The sequence below is a fragment of the Eptesicus fuscus genome, chromosome 22 (genome assembly GCF_027574615.1).
Source record: "Eptesicus fuscus isolate TK198812 chromosome 22, DD_ASM_mEF_20220401, whole genome shotgun sequence".
Lineage (NCBI taxonomy): Eukaryota > Metazoa > Chordata > Mammalia > Chiroptera > Vespertilionidae > Eptesicus > Eptesicus fuscus.
The window spans coordinates 42,828,432-42,843,134 of NC_072494.1; the positions used below are offsets into that span (position 1 = coordinate 42,828,432).

General features: G+C 57.6%; 1 long non-coding RNA gene across 1 annotated transcript; it reads right to left on the bottom strand.

The window, feature by feature from the left end:
* Window positions 1-8,224: 8,224 nt before the first annotated feature.
* LOC129147963 (uncharacterized) lies at window positions 8,225-13,326 on the bottom strand. Its single transcript, XR_008555173.1, has 3 exons — window positions 13,289-13,326; window positions 8,812-8,899; window positions 8,225-8,566 (listed from the first exon to the last, which is right to left on the bottom strand). It is a non-coding gene; the product is annotated as an uncharacterized LOC129147963 (long non-coding RNA).
* Window positions 13,327-14,703: the final 1,377 nt, after the last annotated feature.

The window sequence follows — 14,703 nt, forward strand, 5'->3', positions numbered from 1 at the left end:
GCTCCGCGGTGGGGGCTGCATGCGGGCAGGGGCGCCCAGGGGTGAGCGGGGAGAGGGGAGGAGGGCGCCACGGTCCTGGGGAGCGGCCGGCTGCCTCTCCTCCACAAACCACCAGCAAGTCCAGGGTGAAGGCTGACACCAAGGTCCCGCTGTTACCCCTGCGGCCTTCCTGGCCCACACGTGTGAGGGGCGCGCGGACCCGGCGCCGGGGCTGCTGCCCGGCTCGCCTGAGGCGCATGCTCCTCGGTGACCGGTGCCCACTGCGCGCCTCCAGCCGTCCGTCGGGAGCCTTCCCAGGTGACTCTGTTGATCTGTCTTTATCTCCAAACACGGGAGCTGGTGGAAGAGGGACGAAGGTGGGAGAGGGTCATGGATGCGGGGCCGGGCCAGCGGCCGTGAGTGACGGCTGGGCTGTTCTTCACCTTCCCCACATCCAGACGCGGGAGGCGGGGTTCCCGGCTGGTCCTCAGGCCCGGGCAAAGGTCGTCAGCGTTCCGGTGGGTCCTTAGTTTCCATCCAAAAAGGAACCGTGTGTACTCCCTGAAGCAGGGCGGCAGCCTCTGAGGAGTCCTAGGCGCAGGGTGGGGCAGGGGCTTGGCTCCATCGCCTCCTTTTCCGTCGCCGCCGCCTCAGTGCCGCCCTCGCAGTGAAGCGCGGTGGCCGGTGCCTTTCTGTGCCGCCCGGCCAGTCCTCCAGGCTGAGCCCGACCGGCACTACTCCCCAGTAACCAGTGTGCTTCGTATCGTCCCTCCAGAAACACACACGCGTATGCACATGCATGCACACATGCACACACGCACGCACACACTCACACACGCGCGCGCACGCACACACACACACACACATGCACAATTGCACGCTGGAGATCTATGCCCCGACAGTAATGTAAGGCGAAGGAGCACACAGCTGACGGGCCCTCCAGCCCTCGTGGGAAGAGACTGAGATGTGTGCTGGGAGCCAGGCATAGCAGCGGCCTGTGCTGGGTCCGTCCCGGCACATTTGGTGAACATCATCTTTTTAGGCGAATTTTAGCCTCAGAATCAAAACTTGTGCTTATTAACCTGAGTGTCGTACACATTAGGAAGCCGAGTCACAGAATCACTTGCTCAGGGTCAGAGAGCCCTGGATTCTGGATTGAAGTGCCTTTTGGTTTTTCCTCAAATTAAATGGAAAGAAGGCAAGTTTATGTCATTTTCCCATGAGGGTGAATGCGGCTCCACGTGGACAGAATCTGGTCTGAGGGCTGACAGTGGAGGGGGCAGCTCTGCGTGTCTGGGGTGTGGGCGGAGGGCGGGGTACGGGCGGAGGCTGCAGGCGTGTCTTCACCAGGTAGTGTGGCTCAGGAAGGCACCCCTGAGCCTCCTTTTCCCTGTAAAATGGGATTGAATTCCTTCCTGAAGGTCACGGTGATGGGTCAGGATGCCAAGCTCCCGGCAAATGCTCCCCCTTCTGCAGGCCCAGGCCAGGCCGTCCCTCTAATAACAGCAGCGAGTGTTTCTGGGTGGGCCACAGTCTGCAGAACGCTTTCACGCCTTCGTTACCGCCACTCCGCTTTCCGGACCAATTAGAACGTGGTCAGAGACGAGTGTTCTGTGAGTCTGGAAGCAGAAAACTGGAGCCATTGGGCCAGGCGGACGGGGATGTGGGCGCTGTGCCCGGCTCCTCGAAGGACCCCCAGGAACCTGGCAGATGGGACAGTCTGTGTTCTGAGCCCCGTGGAAGCCGGTGCTCGGGTCCCACACCTGCTTTCCCATGTGACCAGGGCCATGCCGCTTGGGCTGTTGACTCAATATTTACCCACGTCTGCCACCAGCAAGGACACGCGTCTCAGCATCACGCTTGGCGAGAGGAGGGACGGAGTGGCCCTGCAGCGGTCATCCTTATTTCCATGGCAGACAGGTCAGGAAAACTGATCAGATTAGTCATACGAACCAGCAAACGTCCGGAGTGAGAGCGCAAGGGGCAGAGGAGCTCTCGCGGCATTCCGGGACGCACCTGCCCGTGCGCTGATGGGATCTGTGGCCTCGGTGGGGGCATGGCCGTGGGAAGGAGGCCTGGGGGAAATCGAACACCAGCCATGGCAGGCCTGGGCCCTTGTGATTCAGAGCCTCGGGCCACCCCGAGCTGCTGGCCTGGAGGCCTGGGGTGTGTGAGAACGTCCCCTTCCAAGGGCGCAGGGAGTGCGGGCTGCCGGTCCGAGACTGGGGAGGGCCTGGTCGTGGGGTCTTGTTCTGACCCCACCCTGATTCTCTGAGCTCCGTGAACACTTCACGTGTGGCCTCTGAAACCGCATGTGTAACCGTGTTGCCTCCTTGATCCACAGGCTCCCGGAGAGCCCACGGAGCCCCTGTGGGTGGAAGTGTATGTAAGGCACAGGGCAAAGCCCAACCTCCAGCTGCTTCTACTCAAAGTCCACTTTGCTTGGTGTTTAATCGACGTGGGTGCGATTATGACAACATCCCTCCAGGTTATTCCTTCATTAAAGTGTAACCGAAGAGCGCCACTGTGCGGAGGCCGGGAGGTGGCGATGCCGGCACAGGCGGCTCTGCCCTCGAGCAGCCTACACCGTGCAGGACCGCAGGGACTGCAGCCACCTGCACGCTGAGTGTGGTTTTCACACCTTCAATGGTTGGAAAAAGTCCAGAAGAAGGTGGCTCACAAGGCATCAGGATTATGTTGAACCCGGGCGTCAGTGTCTATGGATAAAGTTTGATTGAAACCCAGGGATGCTCATTCATCTTCCTGTTCAATGGCTTCCTCTGTGCAGCGTGGCCGCGTGGGGCAGCCGTGGCCGCGTGGGGCAGCCGTGGTGAAGGCTCTGCCCTTTGCAGAACAGTCTGTGACCCCGTCAGGGGACGAGTTGAACCCCACCTTATTGGGGGAAAGGGAAGGTCTGGGGAGACTTCCAGGTGGGCCTGCTGCAGACAGGGAGGCTGGCCCAGGCCTAGGGAATGGCAGCAGCCAACCTTGCAGGCCTCAGGGCGGCAGAGAATGGCAGGTACAAAGGCCCTGGGGTGCAGTTTGACTTCAGAGGCCCTGCCGGGGCTGACCAGCAGACCCTGAGCGATGGGTGAGTGATTGCTCTGACAGGATGGCTGTGAAAGAGAGGGCTAAGGGGCTGCCGGCTAAAGGAACCAGACAGCCTCCATCGCCTGCCTCTTCAGGCTTTTATTGTAGCAGCAGTTGAGATAAAGTTTATCTTTTAGAAACCATCAGTAGGTAAGTGATCTTGGGAGGACACATGTGTCTGCCGTGTCCTTTAAGCAAGGACACCCAAAGGTTATGCATAAAGATTCCGGTAAACACCCAGGGGTTCACATGTACACAGACTTGTTTGGAAAGGTCAAGGGTCAATTAGGGGCAGCCAGCTTCAGCCAACTCCCCTAGGTCGGAATTCCAACAAACAGGGCGGGCTGCCTTCAGCCACTTCCCTTTTCAGAATTTCCTCCTTCCAGACTTTCCAACCAAGTCTCCCCTGGTTTCCTACAAGACCCGGTGAGGAGTCCTGCCCCAGGACTACAGGCCCTGCTCCCCCCCCCCAGGACTACAGACCCTGCTCCCCCTCCCCCAGGACTACAGGCCCTGCTCCCCCTCCCCCAGGACTACAGGCCCTGCTCCCCCTCCCCCAGGACTATAGGCCCTGCTCCCCCCTCCTCAGGACTATAGGCCCTGCTCCCCCTCCCCCAGGACTACAGGCCCTGCTCCCCCTCCCCCAGGACTACAGGCCCTGCTCCCCCTCCCCCAGGACTACAGGCCCTGCTCCCCCTCCCCCAGGACTATAGACCCTGCTCCCCCTCCCCCAGGACTACAGGCCCTGCTCCCCCTCCCCCAGGACTATAGGCCCTGCTCCCCCTCCCCCAGGACTATAGACCCTGCTCCCCCTCCCCCAGGACTACAGGCCTTACTCCCCCTCCCCCAGAACTACAGGCCCTGCTACCCCCTCCCCCAGAACTACAGGCCCTGCTCCCCCTCCCCCAGGACTATAGGCCCTGCTCCCCCTCCCCCAGGACTACAGGCCCTGCTCCCCCTCCCCCAGGACTATAGGCCCTGCTCCCCCTCCCCCAGGACTATAGGCCCTGCTCCCCCCCCCCCCCAGGACTACAGGCCCTGCTCCCCCTCCCCCAGGACTACAGGCCCTGCTCCCCCTCCCCCAGGACTATAGACCCTGCTCCCCCTCCCCCAGGACTACAGGCCCTGCTCCCCCTCCCCCAGGACTACAGGCCCTGCTCCCCCTCCCCCAGGACTACAGGCCCTGCTCCCCCTCCCCCAGGACTACAGGCCCTGCTCCTTTCCCCCCTGAACTGTGGCCCTTCCAGTGCTGGGACAATGATGCTGTGTCTCCATCTCTGACGGGTCCGGGTCTGGCATCTGACGCTTGGTCCATACGCCCGGAGGCCTGGAAGAATTAGGGCTCATTCCTGCTGCACACCTGTGAGCCCGCCAGCCTCGGCCCCGCTGCTGAGCCTCGGCGTCCACGTAGATTAATTTATTTGGGGAAGTTTTTCCTTTGTCATCTCTAAAACTCTTCAGGGGCTTGCCATCCTCCTGAGCGGCCGTGACATTCTGGTTCTCAGTGTATTTATAGACCTTAAGCTTAAAAGCAAATATCACAAAGGTCAGAAGGTGCTTGGGGACGTGTGCACCTACGGGTTCTGTTGCTTCTTTTCAGTAAGAATAAGAAACTAAACACAGGAAAGGTCACATGTGGTGCATCCACGTTCTAGTCACAAATCTCTGATTTTATCAGGGGAGTCCCAGAGCCGCTTGAAGCCAGGACAGTGAGACCGCAGCGGCTTTGTGGGCCCTCAGTGGCCCCCGTCCCATGGTTCTGGCACTTGCACTCCCCTGCCTTCCCCTGCCCTTCCCTCCCCTCCCCTGCCCTCCCCTGACTCACGGGGTCCCTTCACATTCCAGGAGACTTGCCCACAGTTGCCAGGCAACGTCACAAGACTGGCCTTTCCCCCGCAGTGAGGCATCGGCTGCTGTCATCACGTTTCAGGTTACTATTACTATTTAACAAAACGTGGCCGCGGCCTGTGTCGGGCTCAGTGGCCCTCTCTCTGCAGAAACGCTCCTGCAGGTTCCGGGCGGCTGGCTTGTTTGCTGGTCTTGAAGCAGATGAGTTAGCCTGGGGAGGACAGCGCAGGTCTGGCGTGGAGGAGGTGACGGAATGACAGCACCGCGGCCTCGGGCAGGTGCACAGCCAGTACGGGGTCACACAGGGAGGAGCGGACTGCTCGACCCTGCCGAGCCCCGGCGTGCTGCCCGGTTCCCGGGAGCGGCCTGACTGGAGGGACAGAGCCGTGTGCCCGCGGAGCCGCCGCCTGCCCAGCGGGCGCAGCAGGCAGATGTGCGCTCCTTAGAGCTCTAAGGACTCCTGTTTCTCGTTCTTGACTGACGTCTGGCCAGCACCATCACTGGCCAATTCCTCGGCCATCTCGCTGCGTGGTAAATAGTGCCCGTGGGTTGGGGGCTGGCAGAGCCAGCCAAGCACACGCTCACGCCGCTCTTGGTGCCTGTCCTTCCTCGTCCGGGGGCTCCGGGGGCTCCGGGGACACGGAGACGTGTTAGCCCGACAGAGCGCTGACGTGCACAGCGTACTTGAGACGGTGGTTGCTAACGGTCGCGTGTGCTGTGCACCTGCCACTGGCCAGCACGGGGATACACGCTTCCAGCCTCCGGCCGCCGCACCGCAGCCCGTGCTGGCTGTGCTCCCGCGTCGTCTGGTCACTCACGCAGCTCGCACCACGGGCCTGGGACCGGATCGCCCCCGTTTCTCTGAGCCTGCGGGCCGCCCACGGGAAACAGCCGCTCATCCATCTGCCATCCAGCTACTCGCTCTCAGGTGTGCCCGCACCTGACGGGAGGGGGACTGGGGGCCTGACCAGCTCGCAAGGCCCCTGCGCTCACGGAGCAGACGCTGGGGGTGGGGGTGTCCGGGAACCAGCACAACAATGAGCACTCGAGCGAGCGCCGGGGAGGGGCACCGCGCTTCCCGGGGTAAGCGTTCTGTGACGGAGACGCCGGAGCTGAGAGGACAGCGGGGCAGCGACGTGGCCCCGGGCGCCTGTCACACAGGAGTGCCGGCTCCCGGCCACTGCTCCTCCCACGTCACGGCTCTCCCAGCATTCCCCACCATGCGCGTGGGCGCACTCCCTGGACCCGCTGCTCGTGTGCTCTTGGACATCCCAGTATAATATTTCACTGAAAAGTGTCTAATAACTTTGAAAGTAGGAAGTCAAAACAAAATTACACTTTTTAATATATGTCACTTGACCATGTATCATTTTACAAGTCTCGTGTGTACACGAGTGTGTATCCGTGTGTGTACACAAGCGTGTACACATGTGACTATGTCAATACCTGTGGGAAGAGCAGCAATGGGGTTGGGGGCACATCTTGGACAGCCGTGCTGCGAGGGGGAACAGCAGCAAACATACAAACCTCCGTTTTCTCCCGCCCTCGGCTCCGGGGAGAGAGGACTCAGGAAGCTTCTGAGTCCCTGGCTCCCCCGCCCCGGGTAACACAAAGGCCAGGAGAAGGGCGGGCGGACCTGGCATCGATGCTGGAAGGAAGAGAGGACACGGCCACCAGCAAGCGTTGGGAAAGGCGGAGCCAGCCGTGCACCGAGCCTTGCTGACAAGCACTATTAAACATTAATCCCATCGCCGCGGGGACTTCATTAAGCAGCGTGCGAGCCGGTGCTGACCGCGCACGGCCCGCCTTGCTCTGCACCTGGGCGTGGCGAGGTGCGGGAGGCCAGGTCCCGCTTCCATGCGCGGCCTCCCACGTCACCCAAGTGCTCCGTGCCCTTGGCCGTGTGTCTTGTCCTTTCCTTCCACTAATTGGAGACACTTTCCAGGAGGACGAGGGGCTCACCCGTGTGAGGCCGCACACGTGGTGCGGGCGGCTCACGCGTAGGCCCTGGTCTCAGACTCAGAACAGGTGCCACGTACACGCGTTCGGAGAGGTGAGGCCCCGGGGGCCTTGTGCCGGCTCACTGCTCGGTTCCAGCTCCTCCTCTTCGAGACGCTTTAAATGAAGACGCCGAACATGAAGGAGGAGAAAGGTCACCCCACAGAGCCAGCAGAGCGTGTGGCTGCAGCGTGCTCCTGACGGGGCCACACTGCACGGCTGCGGAGGCGAGCGAGGGGCACTGCTCTCGGGCCAGGACCCCGGGCTGCAGAGGCCGCTGCGCCCCGGCCCCGCGGTCTGTGGCCCCAGGGGCGTCGGAGCACCGTGACCCCCGCGTCCCTCCTGAGACCCTGGCACAGCAGGTCTGGGCTCTGCCGACAAGTCCTGGGAGCTGAGGCTTCTGACTGGGGCAACACTTTGAGAATCTGCTCTCGTCTCACCTCACATTTTACCGACGGGAAAGCTGAGACCCCGAGACGTGACTGCGGTTTGCCGAGGTGACCCCTTTACTGAAGGAGTGGCCAGGGCTGTGCCCACAGCCGGGGACAGCCAAGCGCCCGCAGCCACTCCCGGGCCCGCCGCCCTCTCGCCCGGCCGTGCCCAAGCTCCCCGCAGAGGTGGCATCTCGGGGCCACGTCCCTGCCAGGGCTGAGACCCCCCCAGGCTGCCCCTCTGGCACAGCGGCGGCGCCCAGCGCCCTGCAGGATGCTGGGACACCTGGAAGGGTCCCAGTGCTGGTCTCCCACGGAAGACTCCATGCAGCGGAAACACCCGGAGTCACGGTCCCCGAGATCCCAGAGCGCGTCGCGGGGACCACGGGGCCCCGGCCGTGGCTGCAGGAGCCTCTGGCTGTGGGGAGCCCGTCCCCCATTAAAGACAGGAAATGCGTTGTTTTCCGCCCACTGGACAGGAAGCCGCATGCAGTCCGGCTGCCTTGCGTTATATGCCCACCAGGGTCTCTTCTGATTTTAAAAGACCTTGAAGTTAGAACCTTTCCGGGGGCCCCTCCAGTAGGCACGTGCCAGGTGTGCCCGGTGGTGAGGGGGTGGTGAGGGGCGGGGCCTCTCTGCCCCGAAGGCTTCGGCGCCGAGCTCAGCCCTGGGCTCTGCCTGGAGACAGAGGGCAGCCCCTCGGAGGGTCGGAGGGTTCGAGGGGGCAGCCGTGGCACCTGCACCCGGGCCCAGGACGAGCGGCCCGGCTCCCCGGCGAGCCGCACAGCAGAGGGGCGCCCGGCGCAGTGGCTTTGCATACAATTATAGCGATGGCATCATTTTTTCTGAAACAAACTGTCCATAAATGTCACAGAGAATCCGGGTCTCCTTTTATTAAAACTGAAAAATGTGTATAAGTGTAAATAACAAATGACTGCCACAGGAACCGGAGCGCCGAGCGCGCGGGCGTCTCTCTCCCCGCGCCGCTCCTCTCCTCCTCATGTAATTTGCATTAATAAAGAGGCTGTTCCTTGTCGGAATGTGTTTCATCCGGTTTAAAATCCCAGGGCGATCCACTGGGAAGAGCTCGGGGAGAATCCAACTGTCAGAGCCGACGAGACAAATGAGTCCCCGTGTCAGGAGCGTGTGGTTCAACGATGACAGATTGAGAAGAACTGTCCCCCTCTCGACAGGCGGGCTTCATTTTCAAATTAATAAATCTGAATAAAATATTTTTCCTTTCATTACGCGCGGAGCCTGTTTGACAGTCCCGTGACAGGAGGGAGCCGCAGTGTTGATGAGAGCGGTTTGCAGATCCCACCTGGCCTGTTCTGCTTTATTTTTACCTGAAGCTCTCCCGTTTGCCTGGCGCCCGCCCTTCCTCACACCCTGCCTCCCGCCCCCCTGCTCCCCGCCCCCCGCTCCCAGCTCCCAGTCTTCCCCCGTGCCGCCCCGCTCCCCTCACCTCTGAAATGTCACCGCTCCTGGGCTGTGCTGTTCTCTGCATTCACCTGCAGGCCAGCACGCTGAATGAGAGGCCGGAGCACATGTCACTGAGGAAGGAGGGAGAGAAAGAAAGAAGCACCTCTAATGATTGTGAAATATTCGCTTTCTTCCTGTGGTTGTTTATCGCTGATCTTGTCACGGTAACAGCTCACGCCAAGGCTGGAGGAGAGAGTGGATCTCTCTAATTTGTCATTTCACCTTAGGAAGCAGTCCTCATCATTTCCTCTTCACACACACACACACACACACATCACACACATCTACACACATCACACACACACACACACACCTACACACATCACACACATCTACACACATCTACACACATCACACACATCTACACACATCACACACACATCTACACACATCACACACATCTACACACACATCTACACACATCACACACATCTACACACATCACACACACACACACATACATACATACACACACACATCTACACTCATCTACACACATCACACACACACATCTACACACATCACACACACATCTACACACATCACACACACATCTACACACATCACACACACATCTACACACATCTACACACATCTACACACACATCTACACACATCACACACACATCTACACACATCACACACACACATCTACACACATCTCACACACACACACCTACACACATCACACACATCTACACACATCACACACATCTACACACACCACACACACACATCTCACACACTACACACACACACACATCTCACACATCACACACACACACACATCTACACACATCTCACACACACACCTACACACATCACACACACACCTACACACATCACACACACATCTCACACATCACACACATCACACACACACACACACACATCACACACACATCACACACACATCTACACACATCACACACATCTACACACATCACACACACATCTACACACATCACACACACATCTACACACATCACACACATCTACACACATCACACACATCTACACACATCTACACATATCACACACATCTACATACATCACACACACATCTACACACATCACACACATCTACACACATCACACACATCTACACACACATCTACACATATCACACACACATCTACACACATCACACACACAACACATACACACACCCTCACATGCATATCACATACATCACACACATATATCACATACACATATCACACACACCACACACAGCATATACACATCACACACCTACACATCACACACCTACACACATATCACACAATACACACGCCACACACACACATCACACACCTACACACGCCACACACAGCATATACATACATCACACAATACACATCACACACTTCACACACATGCATATACACATCACACACCTACACACATATCACACAATACACACATAACACACACACATCACACACCTACACACGCCACACACAGTGTATACATACATCACACAATACACATCACACACTTCACACACATACATATACATATCACACATACATACACACCACACATGCATACACATCACAGAATATCACACATACCACACACATCACACACCTACACATCATGCACCTACACATCACACACATGCATATACATCAAACACATACCACACACATTAACTGCATACATATATATATATCACACACATACACACATATACACATACACATATCACACACACAATGCCACACACATATATAAATGTCACACACACATCACAAACACACACACATACACACATGCACACACACACACACAAGCAACCCTTCCAATCAGACAGACAAATACACCTTGTAGCCAGCTCCCCGCCCAGAGCGGAAGGCGCTCCTGCGCCCCAGCCGTCGGCACACGCAGGCGCGTCTCAGTGCTCGGGGGACAGCGATGCCTCTTAAATAATTCAGGGCGCTTTGTGGGACGCGCTGGGCGCTCATTAGAGACACGCTCCCGAGGAAAGGGCCTCTTGCTAGCAGAGGGGGTTTTGTGTTGGCACTTGGTGTGGAATCTGGGCACAGCGGGCGACTTCCAATTGCCCGTTCTGCGGCCCGAGATCCAGGCAGAGAGAAACGGATCTCATTACGTTCACGGCTGCAGCCAGCGACGCCCCAGGTCCCACCTTCAGGCAAACTCCCCTCCCCCTGGAAGGAAGGAGGGAGACCTGCCACGGCCACGGAGCTGAGAGGGGGGACCCTGAGGTCCGCGGCACACGCTCGGCCCCGGTCGGTGGCACTGGCCGTTGTCCTGCCGTCCCCGCCGCTCCGCGAGGGCCGAGGCTGCGAGCTCCTCTGCAGCTGTGCGGGCGCTTCGGTGCCGGGCCGGCACCCGCTGCCCCTGGGGGTCTGCCCCCGCCTCCCCCAGCAGGCTCTGCAGACACAGGGCACCTGGGTACCAAACTTGTGTTTGGGTAAATGTAGGTGGAATTTCCCAGTGACAATCAATCAGATCTTTAGGCTTAGGGGAAAATGGGAGTGCGGGTGTGTGTGACATTTGGGGTTTGAATCTTGAAATCAACTATTTGCGTGTAGACGTTTGGACAAAGGCACAGTTAGGGAGTTTCCCGAATACCCACATGTAAGGAAGGCACTCTGTATGGCTGGGAAGCAGAGCCTGGTACGCAGACTTCTCAGACGGGTGAGATTTTGCTGAAACATCAGATTCCTCAACAGGATAAGTGGAAAATCTACCCACTAAAAGGTCCAAGGCAAGACATCCGGGGAAGATGGGAGCAAGCTGGATGGTCAGTGTCCACATTCCAGAAGTCCCCACCCCGGCTGCTGTGGCTGCCGTCTCGTAGTTTCCTGACCGTTTCTCCCAGAGATAGCTCCCTCTGAGGGTGTCCCCCACTCCAAACCGTCGCTGTGACCTGGAGGTGAGTCTCTGAGTCGCTGCCGTAATGCCATAGGAAGACAGGGGAAGGCGTGTGGGTGTTCAGCGTCTCTACATGCATGAATCCATCCGATTTCACAGCAACCCGGGACAGGCGGGCATCACAGCCCTCACTTCCTAGAACTTACGGGAAGTGCAGTGTCAGGATGAAGTCACTTCATAAGATCACTTGAGTCACAAATAGAGAAGGGGATTGATTTTCTCCTTAGTCCATGTTCACTAAATTGTATTTCACTCTGCTGTGTGTTTCTGTGTGTGTCCGTGTCTGCGTGTCTTTCTACTGGTATGTGCGCATGTGTGTGCATTGGCTATGTGTGCATGTATGTTTGTGCTTATGTGTCTGTGTTTGCATGTCTCTGTGTGTCTGTGTCTGTATGTGCATGTCTGTGTGTTTCTCTATGTGTGCATGCCTGTGTGTGCATATGTGAGAGAGTGTGTGTGTGTGTGTGTGTGTGTGTGCATGCTCTCGGGTACACCACACACGAGTGGAGCTGACTACTCTTAACTGGCTGGAAGTTACTGCCTGGACTCCTACCCTTTCCCGTTCAGCCTTGTTGATTACTTTGTATCTGCCTCTCGAAGTCTACATGTTTTCAGATTCCCTTCCTTTTTATTTCTGGATAATATTCAGGTGGTTAAGAAACAGTCACAGGAGCTCCATCAGTGCCCTCCAGCCAGTGGTGTTGGTTATTGATTGTTAAAGGGGAGAACCTACAGAAATCTTGAGAGCCGTAAGCTTTTCACAGCAATGACAAGTACTCACAAGCCCTGGCCAGTGTGGCTCAGTTGGTTGAGCGTTGGCCGTGCACCAAAAGGTGGCTGTTGGATTCCCAGTCAGGGCCCATGCCCGGATAGTGGGCTTGCTCCCTGTAGGGGGTGTGAGGGGGTGGCTGATAGATGTTTCCACTCTCACATCAATGTTTCTCGCTTTCCCTCTCCCTTCCTCTCTCTAAAAATCAATTTTAAAAAAATCTTAAAAAAATATTCATGGGATTGAAAGAGGATACGGAGATCATAATAGATACATGATTTGTGTATTTTTAAAAGATGGAGAATTATGCCCTATTGTGGGTCAGTGAGCTGGTTACTTACTGAGTGCTAGGCTTTCTCGGGCCGGCTCACTTCCTCCAGGCAGCGTTAATATCGCAGACAATCATTGGTTTAGGAGACACTGGAGGATAAAGCACCTTCACTTACATCTTACAACTGTCACTGAAACATTGTGTCTCTGCTTTCTTGAATTGGGCAGAAAAGAGAGTGAGTGAGAGAATGAATGAATGAAGAGTAAACAACATCTTCATGTCAGCACTCCCAGGAGGCACTGCCACCCGTCACTGCTGAATGAGGACACAGAGCATCGACCGGCTCAGGGGCCAAAGCACTAAAGCGCGGCCGACCCACCCGCACCCACGCCGTCTGTCCGGGAGCTTTCTCCTGCGTCGCGATATCCTTAGCCTCAGGTGTCTGAAGGGTAGAGGAGCTTCTTACTCTGGGGTTGGGTCTTCCACGTCCCTGGGCAGACGATGGCCGTGGCTCACCTGCCATGAACTGGCGTCTTGTATTTGGGACAAACCCATGCTGGGCAACTGGGGGGTGGAGAGGCTGAAAAGATGCCGGCCTCACTCCTTCCGTGGGTCCCTTCAGCTTCATGGAGTGTAGCTCCACGCTTCGCTAAGGGGGCGTGGCTGCAGGAAGTGCCCCGTGGTGGCTCGCAGGTAAGGACAGTGGGAGCAGCCGAGTCCCGAGCTCCCGCCTGCAGGCCTCAGGACCTGGGCTGCTTCCCCTCTTCACTCGGAAGCCCCGGCGGCAGCTGGGAAGGAGGAGCAGGTGACGCACTTGCACGTTTGCTGAGCTGCTGCTCTGTGCCAGGGACTGTGCTGGAGCCGCCCTGCGGAGCCACACACACCTCCGCTTGTCTGCCCTGGGTCCCCAGGGCCCGTCTCCAGAGCTGGGGCAGACGGTGCAGCGACTGTGGGGCCTCCTGCAGGTCTGCCTCTTGGCCGATGCTCAGAAATAGGAGAATGCCACTGACAAGCACACGCCCTGTGGCCAGGGCGAGTCCTGTCTTTGCATTACTTGTTTACAGCATTCCATCCTGCACTTAGATTGAATCACTTTCCTTTTATATTAATAATCCCTGCCACTGTTGTTATTACTACACATTTGTTAGGCACCTACTGTGTGCCAGGCACATGCTGAGTCTTCCACATGGGTCTCCTTTAATTCTGACACAGCTCTGTGAGAGTATTTATCTTTCTCTCATTACTGAACGGAGCTGAGCAAATGGAGGGTGGAAGCCAAGCAGGCCCTCCTGGGCCCTGTGACTGGTGAGGAGTACAGCTGGGATTCGAACCGTGGACTTACCCCCAGGTCTGCATCATTAATACGAAACGTTATCACTTACCCCGTTCACACAATGTCTCCGTGCCTTTGCTGCATTTGCCTAGAATTGCCTTCCCCTGTATTTCCACTTGTCACAATCCCCACACCTCCAACTCAGGGCTGAGTCCAAATGCCTCCTCCTCCATGAAGTCTTCCCGAGTTTTCACTGCAGGGTGATGTCTCCACGTTAAGGGGATCCTTGAATATGGCATTGCGGCTATCACTGTAGGATAATTGTGAGCTCAGGACCAGGAGCCCGTGGTCCTGCTTCGAGCAGGCTTGGCCCGTGTCCTCCCTCAGAGGACTGGATCTCTGTCCTCCTCACATGCCCAGGGATCGAACGTCTGCCGTCTCCCCCGCGGCCCACTGCTTTCGGGAGATCAGCACTCCCCCCTCACCTGAATGCACGCCTCCTGCTGGCCGCGCCACCGCCTCTGAGGCGGCCTGCTCACCTGCTCAGGGGACGCACCGAACGCCGTCCCTCAGCTCCAAGCAGTAACCAAGCAACCCCGGCTTTCCCCTCCCTGACCTTTCCAACTCGCGTGACCTCTGGCAGAGCCTGTTTTTCATC